This window comes from Salvelinus namaycush, chromosome 13 (genome assembly GCF_016432855.1).
Source record: "Salvelinus namaycush isolate Seneca chromosome 13, SaNama_1.0, whole genome shotgun sequence".
Taxonomy (NCBI): domain Eukaryota; kingdom Metazoa; phylum Chordata; class Actinopteri; order Salmoniformes; family Salmonidae; genus Salvelinus; species Salvelinus namaycush.
Window position 1 is genome coordinate 44,667,553 of NC_052319.1, and position 16,745 is coordinate 44,684,297.

Consider the following 16,745-nt stretch of genomic DNA (forward strand, 5'->3'; position numbering starts at 1 on the left):
ACGAGGCTACCTGCCGCCCCTAAATTATGGCAAGGCTAAATAAGTTCAGAAGTAAAAATGTACTTAACAAGTCACATAAGTTGCATGTACTCAATAATAGTGTTTAACATGATTTTATGACTACAGATACACAAGTATCTGTGTAAGGCGTCTAGGTGTAGCAGGTAAGGCGGAGTCAGGCAGGACACAGAGATGAGTAATTCACACAACTTTACTCAAAACAACAAATATTCCAAAAAGGAAAATATTCAAGCTCACAAATACAGACCAACTTACAACGAACAAACACGCACAAAAACATGGGGGAACCAGAGGGTTAAATAAGGAACATATAATTATGGGAATGGAAACCAGGTGTGTACAATGAAGACAAAACAAATGGAAAATGAAAAGTGGATTGGTGGCGGCTAGAAAACCGGTGACGTCGACCGCCGAACATCGCCCGAACAAGGAGAGGGACCAACTTCGGCGGAAGTCGTGACAATCTGTAACTTACAGAGTTTAATGATTGTGATAGGAGAAAACTAAGGATGGATCAACAACATTGTAGTTACTCCACAGTACGAATCAAAACGACAGAGTGAAAAAAAGGAATCCTATACAGAATAAAAACATTCTAAAACATTCATCCTGTTTGCAACAAGGCAATAAAAGTAAAACTGCAAAAAAATGTGGCAAAGAATTACATTTTGGTCCTGAATACAAAGTGTTGCTTGAGGCAAATCCAATACAACACATTACTGAGTACCACTCTCCATATTTTCAAGCATAATGGTGGCTGCATCATGTTATGGGTATGCTTGTCATCGTAAAAAATCGATAAAAAATAAATGGAATGGAGCTCATCACAGGCTAAATCCTAGAGGAAAACCTGGTTGTCTGCTTTTCACCAGACACTGGGAGATGAAACCACCTTTCAGCAGGACAATAACCTACAACACAAGGCCAAATCTACACTAGAGTTCCTTACCAAGAAGACAGGGAATGTTCTTGTGTGGCCGAGTTACAGTGTTGACTTAAATCTACTTAAAAATCTATGGAAAGGCCTGAAAATGGTTGTCTAACAATGATCAACGACCAATTTGACAGAGCTTGAAGAATTATGGGAAAAAAATAATGGGCAAATGTTTCTCAATCCAGGTGTATAAAGCTCTTAGAGACTTACCCAGAAAGACTCACAGCTGTAATCACAGCCAAAGGTACTTCTACAATGTAAGGGTGTGAATACTTACAGTATGTAAATGAGATATTTCCATATTCCCATTTCAATAAATTTGCTAACATTTCTAAAAACATGTTTTCACTTTGACATTATGGGGTATAGTGTATAGATAGGTGAGAGAGAGAGAGAGAGAGAGAAAAATAATAGATTTAATCCATTTTGAAATTCAGGCTGTAACACAATGTGGAATAAGTCAAAGGGTATGAATACTTTCTGGAGTTATTCCATTATTATTTACGATTATTACGGTTAAGGTAGGGTTTAAGGTTAGGGTTTAGAGTAAGGACGTCCCAAGGATACTCAATGGTACTGACTCTTTCAAATAGGAGGCTGCCTTCAAGGGTGGTGGAGGGATTGTGCGAAGCCGTGTGAAGCTAGCCACAATAAGGAATAGCAACAATAGTGGAATTTGAGTTCTGCCTTCAAAATAAAAGTCCCCCATTGAAAGTGATCCAAACGGATACGTAGAGTGGAATCAAGACATATTTGGGGTAGATTATGCTAAACAAGGTTGTAATGTTGTTACATAATTTACAGTTAAGTACAATAATTCATTATTTTGTTAATAAACTGAAAAAACTGTTTAAATCCCGCTGTGGATGTATTAGACTACATCATTTAATTGGGGGCATTCTTATATGCACTGTACTGCCTAACCTATGGATTGTGCACCCATGAAATGGGGTATCAGCCTACTCAGTGACATTCACAGGACACAACTATGTATACAGTATGGTCTTAGCTCGTATTGCTGGACTTTGAAAACAGTGTGAAATGAGCAACATTCATATTGCTATGTACACTGTACAGCCTTACCTGTGGATCTTGGCGCCATGAGAAAGCATACATGTGACAGTATTGAAGATACCCAATGATAACAAATTGCAAAAATAAATGTTTTAATCAGTATTTATTTTTTTAAATTATTTTCCAGAGGGAATCGAAAAACAGCAACCCATTTGAGCCAATACGTGAGAAACTGAAAATGTTCCCTGGTCTTTTTTTAACAAGATAAGCGAGCAAGCTCGTGGAAACTACACAAAGCATCAACATACACCCATTAACTATTTACAAGATAATGTAGAATAAAGTACACTGAAGAATAGCACTTCTTTACCTATCAGTACTGTTCTTTACCTATCAGGGCTGTTCTTTACCTACCAGGACTGTTCTTTACCTATCAGGGCTGCTGTTCTTTACCTATCAGGGCTGCTGTTCTTTACCTATCAGGGCTGTTCTTTACCTATCAGGGCTGCTGTTCTTTACCTATCAGGGCTGTGCTTTACCTATTAGGGCTGTTCTTTACCTATCAGGGCTGTTCTTTACCTATCAGGACTGTTCTTTACCTATCAGGGCTGTTCTTTACCTACCAGGACTGTTCTTTACCTATCAGGGCTGTTCTTTACCTACCAGGACTGTTCTTTACCTATCAGTACTGTTCTTTACCTATCAGGGCTGCTGTTCTTTACCTATCAGGGCTGTTCTTTACCTATCAGGGCTGTTCTTTACCTATCAGGGCTGTTCTTTACCTATCAGTACTGTTCTTTACCTATCAGGGCTGCTGTTCTTTACCTATCAGGACTGTTCTTTACCTATCAGGGCTGTTCTTTACCTATCAGGGCTGTGCTTTACCTATTAGGGCTGTTCTTTACCTATCAGGGCTGTTCTTTACCTATCAGGGCTGCTGTTCTTTACCTATCAGGACTGTTCTTTACCTATCAGGACTGTTCTTTACCTATCAGGGCTGCTGTTCTTTACCTATCAGGGCTGTTCTTTACCTATCAGGACTGTTCTTTACCTATCAGGACTGTTCTTTACCTATCAGGGCTGCTGTTCTTTACCTATCAGGGCTGCTGTTCTTTACCTATCAGGGCTGTTCTTTACCTATCAGGGCTGTTCTTTACCTATCAGGACTGTTCTTTACCTATCAGGGCTGTTCTTTACCTATCAGGGCTGCTGTTCTTTACCTATCAGGGCTGCTGTTCTTTACCTATCAGGGCTGCTGTTCTTTACCTATCAGGGCTGTGCTTTACCTATCAGGGCTGCTGTTCTTTACCTATCAGGACTGTTCTTTACCTATCAGGGCTGTTCTTTACCTATCAGGGCTGTTCTTTACCTATCAGTACTGTTCTTTACCTATCAGGACTGTTCTTTACCTATCAGTACTGTTCTTTACCTATCAGGACTGTTCTTTACCTATCAGGGCTGCTGTTCTTTACCTATCAGGACTGTTCTTTACCTACCAGGGCTGTTCTTTACCTATCAGGACTGTTCTTTACCTATCATGACTGTTCTTTACCTATCAGGACTGTTCTTTACCTATCAGGACTGTTCTTTACCTATCAGGACTGTTCTTTACCTATCAGGACTGTTCTTTACCTATCAGGACTGTTCTTTACCTATCAGGACTGTTCTTTACCTGTCAGTGATGTTCTTTACCTACCAGGGCTGTTCTTTACCTATCAGGACTGTTCTTTACCTATCAGGACTGTTCTTTACCTATCATGACTGTTCTTTACCTATCAGGGCTGCTGTTCTTTACCTATCAGGGCTGTTCTTTACCTATCAGGACTGTTCTTTACCTATCAGGACTGCTGTTCTTTACCTATCAGGACTGTTCTTTACCTATCAGGACTGTTCTTTACCTATCAGGGCTGCTGTTCTTTACCTATCAGGACTGTTCTTTACCTATCAGGACTGTTCTTTACCACCTGCAGGCTGTTCAGGCTTTTGTTCCAGACCAGTCCTACCACACCTGATTCTACTACTCTTGGTCACGTTGAGCAGTTGATTAGTAAACATAGGTGTGGTAGAATGGTGATTGAACATAAGCCTGCGTGTCCTCTGTGGCTGAGAGAAGGGTTAGGCACTCCTTGACAAATACTGTAATGAATGACATACTGTTGGGAAATAATCGTCATTATACAAGTGTTACAAAATATAGAATTAGTCCTACGCTAACACAAATGCCATAAGATGTGCTTATGAGTATCCACACAGCTTCCACTTAGTTCTCTATTTGTGATTTCAAGCGATTTACCATGGTGAGTAACATCACATCTCAAAGTGTCACATCCTGTAATGTATCACTAGCCACTTTAAACAATGTTTACATACCCTACATTACTCATCTCATATGTATATACTGTACTCTATACCATCTACTGCATCTTGCCATCTTTATGTAATGTATCACTAGCCACTTTAAACAATTCCACTTTATATAATGTTTACATACCCTACATTACTCATCTCATATGTATATACTGTACTCTATACCATCTACTGCATCTTGCCTATGCCGTTCGGCCATCACTCGTTTGTATATCTTTATGTACATATTCTTATTCATTCCTTTACACTTGTGTGTATAAGGTAGTTGTTGTGGAAATGTTTGGTTAGATTACTCGTTAGATATTACTGCATTGTCGGAACTAGAAGCACAAGCATTTCGCTACACTCGCATTAACATCTGCAAACCATGTGTATGTGACAAATAACATTTGATTTGATTTGATTTTGCAACAAAGCAATGAGAGACTGCCTGTTCTATGAGTTGACAGAATAAAAAGTATTTGTTTAGAAAGATCTAGCTGTGTGATATCATTTAATGATAAGCCTGTTGTGAAATCATTATTTTTGAATTAATCATTTCATGAATTAAGTAATCTAATGAAACGTAGATGGTGCTGGGATCTCAGAGGTTTAATTTTGTCTTTCAGGAGCTGAAAGTCTGGGACCTTTCTGTCAGGTATCAAGGTAAGACCCAGATGCAGACCGTGTCGAAGTAGCAATGTTTATTAGAGCAACAGGGGCAAAGGTACAGGACGGCAGGCAGGCACGGATCAGGTCAGGCAGAGGTCGGTAATCCAGCGGTGGGGCAAAGGTACAGGACGGCAGGCAGGCTCAGGGTCAGGAAGAGTGGTCAGGTGGGTGGGTACAGGGTCAGGACAGGCAAGGGTCAAAAACCAGGAGGACGAGAAAAGAGAAACTGGGGAAAAGCAGGAGCTGAGACAAAAAACGCTGGTTGGCTTGACAAACAAGATGAACTGACAACAGACAAACAGAGAACACAGGTATAAATACACAGGGGATAATGGGGAAGATGGGCGAACTCTGGAGGGGGGCTGGAGACAATCACAAAGACAGGTGAAACAGACCAAATCAAATCAAATGTTATTTGTCACATACACATGGTTAGCAGATGTTAATGCGAGTGTAGCACAATGCTTGTGCTTCTAGTTCCGACCATGCAGTAATAACCAACAAGTAATCTAACCTAACAATTCCACAACAACTACCTTATACACACAAGTGTAAAGGGATAAAGAATATGTACATAAAGATATGAATGAGTGATGGTACAGAACGGCATAGGCAAGATGCAGTAGATGGTATAGAGTACAGTATATACATATGAGATGAGGAATGTAGGGTATTAAAAAAATTATATGAATCACTTAATGCATTATATGAATCACTTCACTTAATGCTTTGCCGTGAAAGGACCGCTTTGGTAAACGAACGTATGTACTGTAGATACCACAACTGCTGCAATCTGACAGTGTTTTATTTTATTTACTTCGATGCCAGAATTCATAGCAAAGGACAATATCCATCACAATTCTATTATATATTTTCCATTCTACAGTTTAATGTTCTGGTCTCATTATGCTACAGTTTAATGTTCTGGTCTCATTATGCTACAGTTTAATGTTCTGGTCTCATTATTCTACAGTTTAATGTTCTGGTCTCATTATTCTACAGCTTAATGTTCTGGTGGTCTCATTATTCTACAGTTTAATGTTCTGGTCTCATTATTCTACAGCTTAATGTTCTGGTCTCATTATTCTACAGCTTAATGTTCTGGTGGTCTCATTATTCTACAGTTTAATGTTCTGGTGGTCTCATTATTCTACAGTTTAATGTTCTGGTCTCATTATTCTACAGTTTAATGTTCTGGTCTCATTATTCTACAGTTTAATGTTCTGGTCTCATTATTCTACAGCTTAATGTTCTGGTGGTCTCATTATTCTACAGTTTAATGTTCTGGTGGTCTCATTATTCTACAGTTTAATGTTCTGGTGGTCTCATTATTCTACAGTTTAATGTTCTGGTCGTCTCATTATTCTACAGTTTAATGTTCTGGTCTCATTATTCTACAGTTTAATGTTCTGGTCTCATTATTCTACAGTTTAATGTTCTGGTCTCATTATTCTACAGTTTAATGTTCTGGTGGTCTCATTATTCTACAGTTTAATGTTCTGGTCTCATTATTCTACAGTTTAATGTTCTGGTGGTCTCATTATTCTACAGCTTAATGTTCTGGTGGTCTCATTATTCTACAGTTTAATGTTCTGGTGGTCTCATTATTCTACAGTTTAATGTTCTGGTGGTCTCATTATTCTACAGCTTAATGTTCTGGTGGTCTCATTATTCTACAGCTTAATGTTCTGGTGGTCTCATTATTCTACAGTTTAATGTTCTGGTGGTCTCATTATTCTACAGCTTAATGTTCTGGTGGTCTCATTATTCTACAGTTTAATGTTCTGGTGGTCTCATTATTCTACAGTTTAATGTTCTGGTGGTCTCATTATTCTACAGTTTAATGTTCTGGTGGTCTCATTATTCTACAGCTTAATGTTCTGGTGGTCTCATTATTCTACAGTTTAATGTTCTGGTGGTCTCATTATTCTACAGCTTAATGTTCTGGTGGTCTCATTATTCTACAGTTTAATGTTCTGGTGGTCTCATTATTCTACAGCTTAATGTTCTGGTGGTCTCATTATTCTACAGTTTAATGTTCTGGTGGTCTCATTATTCTACAGTTTAATGTTCTGGTCTCATTATTCTACAGTTTAATGTTCTGGTGGTCTCATTATTCTACAGTTTAATGTTCTGGTGGTCTCATTATTCTACAGTTTAATGTTCTGGTCTCATTATTCTACAGTTTAATGTTCTGGTGGTCTCATTATTCTACAGTTTAATGTTCTGGTCTCATTATTCTACAGTTTAATGTTCTGGTGGTCTCATTATTCTACAGTTTAATGTTCTGGTCTCATTATTCTACAGTTTAATGTTCTGGTCTCATTATTCTACAGTTTAATGTTCTGGTCTCATTATTCTACAGTTTAATGTTCTGGTGGTCTCATTATTCTACCGTTTAATGTTCTGGTCTCATTATTCTACAGTTTAATGTTCTGGTCTCATTATTCTACAGTTTAATGTTCTGGTGGTCTCATTATTCTACCGTTTAATGTTCTGGTCTCATTATTCTACAGTTTAATGTTCTGGTCTCATTATTCTACAGTTTAATGTTCTGGTCTCATTATTCTACAGTTTAATGTTCTGGTCGTCTCATTATTCTACAGTTTAATGTTCTGGTCTCATTATTCTACAGTTTAATGTTCTGGTCTCATTATTCTACAGTTTAATGTTCTGGTCTCATTATTCTACAGTTTAATGTTCTGGTCTCATTATTCTACAGTTTAATGTTCTGGTCTCATTATTCTACAGTTTAATGTTCTGGTCTCATTATTCTACAGCTTAATGTTCTGGTGGTCTCATTATTCTACAGCTTAATGTTCTGGTGGTCTCATTATTCTACAGCTTAATGTTCTGGTCTCATTATTCTACAGCTTAATGTTCTGGTGGTCTCATTATTCTACAGCTTAATGTTCTGGTGGTCTCATTATTCTACAGCTTAATGTTCTGGTGGTCTCATTATTCTACAGCTTAATGTTCTGGTGGTCTCATTATTCTACAGCTTAATGTTCTGGTCTCATTATTCTACAGTTTAATGTTCTGGTGGTCTCATTATTCTACAGTTTAATGTTCTGGTCTCATTATTCTACAGCTTAATGTTCTGGTGGTCTCATTATTCTACAGTTTAATGTTCTGGTGGTCTCATTATTCTACAGCTTAATGTTCTGGTCTCATTATTCTACAGCTTAATGTTCTGGTCGTCTCATTATTCTACAGTTTAATGTTCTGGTCTCATTATTCTACAGCTTAATGTTCTGGTGGTCTCATTATTCTACAGCTTAATGTTCTGGTGGTCTCATTATTCTACAGCTTAATGTTCTGGTGGTCTCATTATTCTACAGCTTAATGTTCTGGTGGCCTCATTATTCTACAGTTTAATGTTCTGGTGGTCTCATTATTCTACAGTTTAATGTTCTGGTCTCATTATTCTACAGTTTAATGTTCTGGTCTCATTATTCTACAGTTTAATGTTCTGGTCGTCTCATTATTCTACAGCTTAATGTTCTGGTTGTCTCACTCTGTGCTCCATGTCAATTGTTACGCCAACCCAATGTGAGGAACTGAAATTCCCTGGAATTATCACTAAACCTAGCTCAGAACACCAGCAAGTGAACTCTGCTATGGGGAACTCAGGCAGAACGTCTATTTTCCCAATAGAGTTTCTGAAAATATTTGGCTAAGAAAAGCAGGAGGTATTAATACAGACTTCACAGACTTGTTTTGAAAGCAAGATTTCACCAGAAAATCCCACCACTAAATCTTCACCAGATTGTTGTAGACATCTATAATCCCACCACTAAATATTCACCAGATTATTGTCGACATCTATAATCCCACCACTAAATCTTCACCAGATTGTTGTGGACATTCATAATCCTTTTTCAGGGGCAGAACAGATTTTTACCTTGTCAGCTCGGGGATTTGATCTAGCAACATTTCGGTTACAGGCCCAACGCTCTAACCGCTAGGCTACCTGCCACCAGTCTCTCTGACCCAGCTTTGATGCACCTGTACTGACCTCGCCCTTTGGATGGTAGCGGGGTTAACAGGCAGTGGCTTGTGTGGTTGTTGTCCTTGATGATCTTTTTGGCATTCCTGTAACATCGGATGCTGTAGGTATCCTGGAGTGCAGGTAGTTTGCCCCCGGTGATACGTTGTGCAGACCGCACCACCCTCTGGAGAGCCCTGTGGTTGTGGGCGGAGCAGTTGCCATACCAGGCATTGATTCAGCCCCGACAGGATGCTCTCAATTGTGCATCTGTAAAAGTTTGTGAGGGTTTTAGGTGACAAGCCAAATTTCTTCAGCCTCCTGAGGTTGAAGAGGAGCTTTTGTGCCTTCACCACGCTGTCTGTGTGGATGGACCATTTCAGTTTGTCCATGATATGTGTACGCCGAGGAACTTAACTTTCCACCTTCTCCACTGCTCTCCCATCGATGTGGATAGGGGGGTGCTCCCTCTGCTGTTTCCTGAAGTCATCTCCTTTGTTTTGTTGACGTTGAGTGAGAGGTTGTTTTCCTGACACCACACTCCGAGTACCCTCACCTCCTCCCTATAGGCTGTCTCGTCGTTGTCTGTGATCAATCCTACTACTGTTGTGTCATCTGCAAACTTGATGATCGAGTTGGAGGCGTGCATGGCCACGCAGTCATGGGTGAACAGGGAGTACAGGAGGGGGCTGAGAACGCACCCTTGTGGGGCCCTAGTGTTGAGGATCAGCGACGTTGAGATGTTGTTTCCTACCTTCACCACCTGGGGCCGGCCCGTCAGGAAGTCCAGGATCAAATCGCACAGGGCGGGGTTGAGACCCAGGGCCTCCAGCTTAATGATGAGCTTGGAGGGTACTATGGTGTTGAATGCTGAGCTGTAGTCAATGAACAGCATTCTTACATAGGTATTCCTCTTGTCCAGATGGGATAGGGCAGTGTGCAGTGTGATGGCGATTGCATCGTCTGTTGACCTATTGGTGCGGTATGCAAATAGCAGTGGGTCTAGGGTGACAGGTAAGGTGGAGGTGATATGATCGTTGACTAGTCTCTCAAAGCACTTCATGATGACAGAAGTGAGTGCTAAGGGGCGATAGTCATTCAGTTCAGGTACCTTTGCCTTCTTGGGTACAGGAACAATGGTGGCCATCTTGAAGCATGTGGGGACAGCAGACTGGGATAGGGAGAGATTGCCAGCTGGTCTGCACATGCTCTGAGGACGCGGCTAGGGATGCAGTCTGGGCCAGCAGCTTTGCGTGTTCGGAGAAGGAGAACCCACAGTTCTCTTTCTCCAAATCCACAGCGGGCCGCGTCGGGGGCACTGTGTTATCCTCAAAGCGGGAAAAGAAGGTGTTTAGTTTGTCTGGGAGCAAGACGTCGGTGTCCGTGACGTGGCTGATTTTCTTTTTGTAATCTGTGATTTCCTGTAGACCCTGCCACATACGTCTCGTGTCTGAGCCGTTGAATTGCGACTCCACTTTGTACCTATACCGACATTTCGCTTGTTTGATTGCCTTGCGGTGGGAATAACAACACTGTTTGTATTCGGCCATATTCCCGGTCATCTTTCCATGGTTAAATGCGGTGGTTTGCGCTTTCAGTTTTGTGCGAATGCCGCCATCTATCTACGGTTTCTAGTTAGGGTAGGTTATAATAGTCACGGTGGGTACAACATCTCCTATGCACTTCCTTGTAAACTCACTCACCGAATCAGTGTATAAATCTATATTATTCTCTGAGGCTACCCGGAACATGTCCCAGTCCACGTGATCAAAACTATCTTTAAGCGTGGACTCTGTCAATGCAGATATGAGTGGTCTCAGGTAGAAATCCAGTATCTTTATGTTTTTTGTTGTACTATATGCTACCACAACAAATGTAGCCTGGTAAAAAATGTTTACTTCTTCAAACCTACAGACTACATTTCGGGGGATGGTATGCACAATCTGATGGAATTGACTTTCGACAAAAATCTGACAGAGGTGACTTCAGACAAGGAGTTGACTATAGACAAAAATCTGACGGAGTTGATTTTTCTCCGGAATAGTACACACTGTAGCAATTTTTTTCTCCTCAGTTGCTTTATGACTCTAAAACCTAATTAAATATATCATAATCTATTCGTAACCTATCAGGCAGAAGGAGTTTACAGTTTATGGTTGTGACCATGGTGATTCCAATATGGTTTGTTTAAATCGATCAAAAGTAGAGAACTTTCCAGACCATGAATGGTCTTATTTCACTACATGTAGTGAGGACATGAATAAGGGGTCCTTATGGTATAGCTGTCCCTGCTCATTCCTGATTCAATTTAGACAAATCTGACGGAGTTGACCAAATCTCCGGACACATCTTTTAGTTTTGAGAGAAATATTCTTTAAAGTCACAGAGGGTTATTGCAATAAATTACTTCAGTTAATACCCATTATTGAAATGACATCAGTTAATATCCATTAATTTTACCTTTATGTATCTAGGCAAATCAGTTAAGAACAAATTCTTATTTACAATGACAGTCTAGGAACAGCGGGTTAACTGCCTTGTTCAGGGGCAGAACGACAGAGTTTTACCTTGTCAGCTCAGGGATTCAATCTTGCAACCTTTGCGGTTACAAGTCCAACGCTCTAACCACTAGGCTACCCGCCGGCCCAGGTAGCCTAATGAAATAACATCAGTTAATATTCGTTATTGAAATGACATCAGTTAATATCAATTATGGAAATGACATCAGTTAATAACCATTATTGAAATGACATCAGTTAATAACCATTATGGAAATGACATCAGTTAATAACCATTATGGAAATGACATCAGTTAATATCCATTATTGACATGACATCAGTTAATAACCATTATGGAAATGACATCAGTTAATATCCATTATTGACATGACATCAGTTAATAACCATTATGGAAATGACATCAGTTAATATCCATTATTGACATGACATCAGTTAATAACCATTATGGAAATGACATCAGTTAATATCCATTATTGAAATGACATCAGTTAATATCCATTATTGCCAGGAAATTGGGATCATTTGCTCAGGACAAGGGCATTTCAAGGCATAGAGTCGACATGGAAACAAAATAAGATTGAAAGTATTTAGAAAATTCCCAAAACAAATATTTACCTTATAAAATTCCCTTAATGTACATTTTAATCTCAAATAATGCAAAGTCATTTTTATTCAACCATAAAAATTTATTTTCCCGCCAGACAAGGATTGTCCCGACTTTCAAGTATCACTGAGCTAATTTCCTGCTATTCTACACATTTGGCCATGAGGCTGAGAGTGCACCCATAGGTTAGGCTGTACAGTGTATAAGTATACCCCCAATGCAATTCTAAAGTATGATACAGCCACAGTGCAATTCCAACCGATTTTTACTTTCAATTTAACTAATTATCGTCTTTTGTTGAAATTTGTTTAACAACATTCAGACCTTGTTTCGCATTATCTATTCCAAATATGGCACGATTCCATTATTTGTATCTGTTTAATCACTTTCAGATGTGGACTTTTATTTATGAAGGCAAAGCGCAAATTCCACAATTGCGGCTAGCTATTCCTTATTGTGTCTAGCGTCACACATGTGGAAGGGTTCAAGGAGACGCCGTTTCTCTAAACGTCATAGCGTCTCTTGCGTGTGGGTGTGTGAGAGGAATTCAAGAGGGTAGCGAACAGAGAGAGTGATTGTGAAATCATGAAAATGGTTTGTTGTTGTCTGAAGGAATAACCTATGCGACGAATTATACAATTCATAGGCGATCTTTTTTTGCGTCCGTGTTAGCTAGTTACGTTTTCATAGTGTTGTCACATTATTTTTTATTTTTTTACTGTACACTCTGGTCGACTGACAGTGGAATACCCTGGATAGTAAACTGTTAAATGAGCTTTTTTGGCTAGCTAGCTAGCGAAGTTATTCTGTGGAAATCACTGCTCCGCAGCAGTTGAGCGTTTTTTGTTAAAAATACTGCAAACCCAGACGGTGAGTATTTTGCTGGTCTAATTTGACTTTGTCATTTTGATTGCTAACGTTATTTAACTACGTTTAGATAGTTAAGTGTGAAAGCATCAGTTTTGTTGCTAACGTTAAATCGCTGAAGGAGACATAACGTTATATTAGCCAGTTTATAAGCTAAATTAGCGCATTATCTTTTTATTAGCTATACACTGCATCAGACATCAGCACTGTGAATACATTCCGTGACAGAGATGTTATGCCAACGACCAGCAGGCATGCACACTAGTTCCTAAAAATATTCCCTTAATGTTACTGTTACTTATATTAACTTTGGGAGTTTTATCTAGTTTTGAAATGTGTAGCTAGCACAATTTCCCAGTGATTGTAATTGCTAACGTCAGCAATGCTAAAGCGAGCTAGCTGGCTATTTAGCTTAGCCAATCAAGTGCTAGTTAGCTAGCTTGTTGCTGGTTATTTTAGGATTGGGATAAATAGCAAACACTATTTTCAAAAAAATTGATTTTTAGCTCATATCTATCAAATGTCTAATCTTCTTTATGAATATGTGACCTGCATCATGTCAAGATTGGCTGAGGATGTTGTAGCTCGTGTTTCAAAAAAACTTGTTGAGACACGATCTTCACTTTTGGAGTGTATGATCTACTAGTCTTTCTAGCTAGCCTTCATTGTTTTCAGAGTGTAACAGCTTGCCTTACATTCCTCTGTCTACTTTAACACTGGCACAGACCCTGAAATTATTCTGGATCTGATTTATAATTCTTCAGCACATTTTTAAGTTGGTATTGAGAACATTTGAGACGTGGCTGAACTGTCCAGGTCAAGAGGTTCTTTGTTGAGATGGACTTGACACGACAAGCTGAGCAATGGTGGTTGGCTTGCCACTCAATCATTTATCACGGAGACACGTCTTCCTGTGGCCAGGGAGAGAGAGAGAGAGAGCACCCTATTACCTAAGTTATGTAGTGCACTACTTTTGACCAGAACCTTGTGGGCCCTGGTCAAAAGTAGTGCACTATACAGGGGATAGGGTGCCATTTCAGATGCAGGCACAGAGTTTAACAAACATGACTGATCAGTTGGCCTCTCATGAGAATCTCTTCCCTACCCTCATATTCTATCTCTGCCCATTTGTGAGCATTACATGGCTTTCACTGAGTCTATAGTGTGTGTGTGTGTGTGTGTGTGTGTGTGTGTGGGAGGAGTGATAACATCATATATAGACTCCCTCTCTGGGAACTGACTCTGCCTCTCTGCCTCAGGCCTGCTGGATCTCAGCAGAATCATATCTAGCCTATTCACCCAGTTTCTCATCTCTTCCTTTCACACACACCTCATTCTCTCTCTCTCTCTCTCTCATTCTCTCTTTCTCTCGACAGAATATAGACACTCTTAGAGATCCCATAAAGAGCAACAGTAGAGCCCAACCTAACTAGAGATCCTATACAGAGCAACAGTAGAGCCCAACCTAACTAGAGATCCCATAAAGAACAACAGTAGAGCCCAACCTAACTAGAGATCCCATAAAGAGCAACAGTAGAGCCCAACCTAACTAGAGATCCTATACAGAGCAACAGTAGAGCCGAACCTAACTAGAGATCCCATACAGAGCAACAGTAGAGCCCAACCTAACTAGAGATCCCATAAAGAACAACAGTAGAGCCCAACCTAACTAGAGATCCCATAAAGAACAACAGTAGAGCCCAACCTAACTAGAGATCCTATACAGAGCAACAGTAGAGCCCAACCTAACTAGAGATCCCATACAGAGCAACAGTAGAGCCCAACCTAACTAGAGATCCCATAAAGAACAACAGTAGAGCCCAACCTAACTAGAGATCCCATAAAGAGCAACAGTAGAGCCCATCCTAACTAGAGATCCCATAAAGAGCAACAGTAGAGCCCATCCTAACTAGAGATCCCATAAAGAGCAACAGTAGAGCCCATCCTAACTAGAGATCCTATACAGAGCAACAGTAGAGCCCAACCTAACTAGAGATCCCATAAAGAACAACAGTAGAGCCCAACCTAACTAGAGATCCCATAAAGAACAACAGTAGAGCCCAACCTAACTAGAGATCCCATACAGAGCAACAGTAGAGCCCAACCTAACTAGAGATCCCATACAGAGCAACAGTAGAGCCTAACCTAACTAGAGATCCCATACAGAGCCACAGTAGAGCCCAACCTAACTAGAGATCCCATACAGAGCCACAGTAGAGCCCAACCTAACTAGAGATCCTATACAGAGCAACAGTAGAGCCCAACCTAACTAGAGATCCCATAAAGAACAACAGTAGAGCCCAACCTAACTAGAGATCCCATAAAGAACAACAGTAGAGCCCAACCTAACTAGAGATCCCATAAAGAACAACAGTAGAGCCCAACCTAACTAGAGATCCCATACAGAGCAACAGTAGAGCCCAACCTAACTAGAGATCCCATACAGAGCAACAGTAGAGCCTAACCTAACTAGAGATCCCATACAGAGCCACAGTAGAGCCCAACCTAACTAGAGATCCCATACAGAGCCACAGTAGAGCCCAACCTAACTAGAGATCCCATAAAGAACAACAGTAGAGCCCAACCTAACTAGAGATCCCATAAAGAACAACAGTAGAGCCCATCCTAACTAGAGATCCCGTAAAGAACAACAGTAGAGCCCATCCTAACTAGAGATCCCGTAAAGAGCAACAGTAGAGCCCACCCTAACTAGAGATCCCATACAGAGCAACAGTAGAGCCCACCCTAACTAGAGATCTCATAAAGGCCTCTCACTGTGCTCAGGCAGGCTAACATGTCTAATTTCTGCTCTGACTGTCTGTGTTTACAGAACGGTTTAAAGGTTTGGTTAAGTTTATTTTGCTATTTTATTAGGATCCCCATTAGTTGTTACAAAAGCAGCAGCTACTCTTCCTGGGGTCCACACACACAACATGAAACATAATACAGAACAACATTAGACATGACCAGCTCAAGGACAGAACTGCATACATTTTTTGTTCTGTTGACCTCATAACTGACCTTTGTCTTTCCTGTCTACGTCTTATTGTGTACGTGCAGCCTAATGTCCTAGTGCTGGAATATGAGCAGGTGTACTTTGAGCTCAACTTACTGACTTTTTTATGGCACCTGAAGAATGTGACCTGGAAATGAAATCCCACAGTGTCGAATATTAACCGGATAGATAGTTCTGCCATGGCACACCTCCAAGCTTATTTTATTTTCCCGACATTAGCTCAGGGATTGAAAGGTTGACTTTGTTTCTGTCAGAAATATTGAGCCTTAAGCTTAGCTGCTGTTCAGCTTATTCGTGCCATGGGATAGGTCTACTGTCGGCTCACAGCTATAAGGTGCTTTGTGGGAGTCTGGCTATGAGTTGATTTTATGTGATGTTGTACAACAGGCAAGAAAACAGGAAAAATGACAAATGCGCCTGGATTCAAAAACCGTCGATTGTTAGCCTTTTTTTGTTGTTGTAAAGTTTGAGTTCTTCTACTCTCCCTGACTGGGTCAGCCTAATAAAGAATCAGCATGATGTTGTTGGTATAGGCTAGATCCTCAATGACGGACACACCTTGCAATGCCCAGTGAATGAGTAGAGCATTGTTGTCTCTTGCTGCATGTAAAGCAGCCAGCATGGATAATGAAGTACGGTTACATACACACAATAATACAAGGAATGTGAATAGTCAGATTCATGCAATAGTTTGATTTTTTTTAAACGTTTTACATGCTTTTCAAGAAGAACTAAATTCCCTAATAATCCTGATTCCATGACA

The 16,745-nt window shown here is 40.1% G+C and overlaps 1 protein-coding gene across 1 annotated transcript in view; it reads left to right on the top strand.

Annotated features, from left to right (window-relative positions):
* The first annotated feature begins 12,645 nt into the window (after positions 1–12,645).
* LOC120058151 (FTS and Hook-interacting protein homolog) overlaps positions 12,646–16,745 on the top strand; it is a 66,475-nt gene continuing 62,375 nt past the window's right edge. Inside the window, exon 1 of the mRNA XM_039006618.1 lies at positions 12,646–12,969. The gene's annotated coding sequence lies outside the window, so the exon portion shown is untranslated. The remainder of the gene's footprint in view (positions 12,970–16,745) is intronic.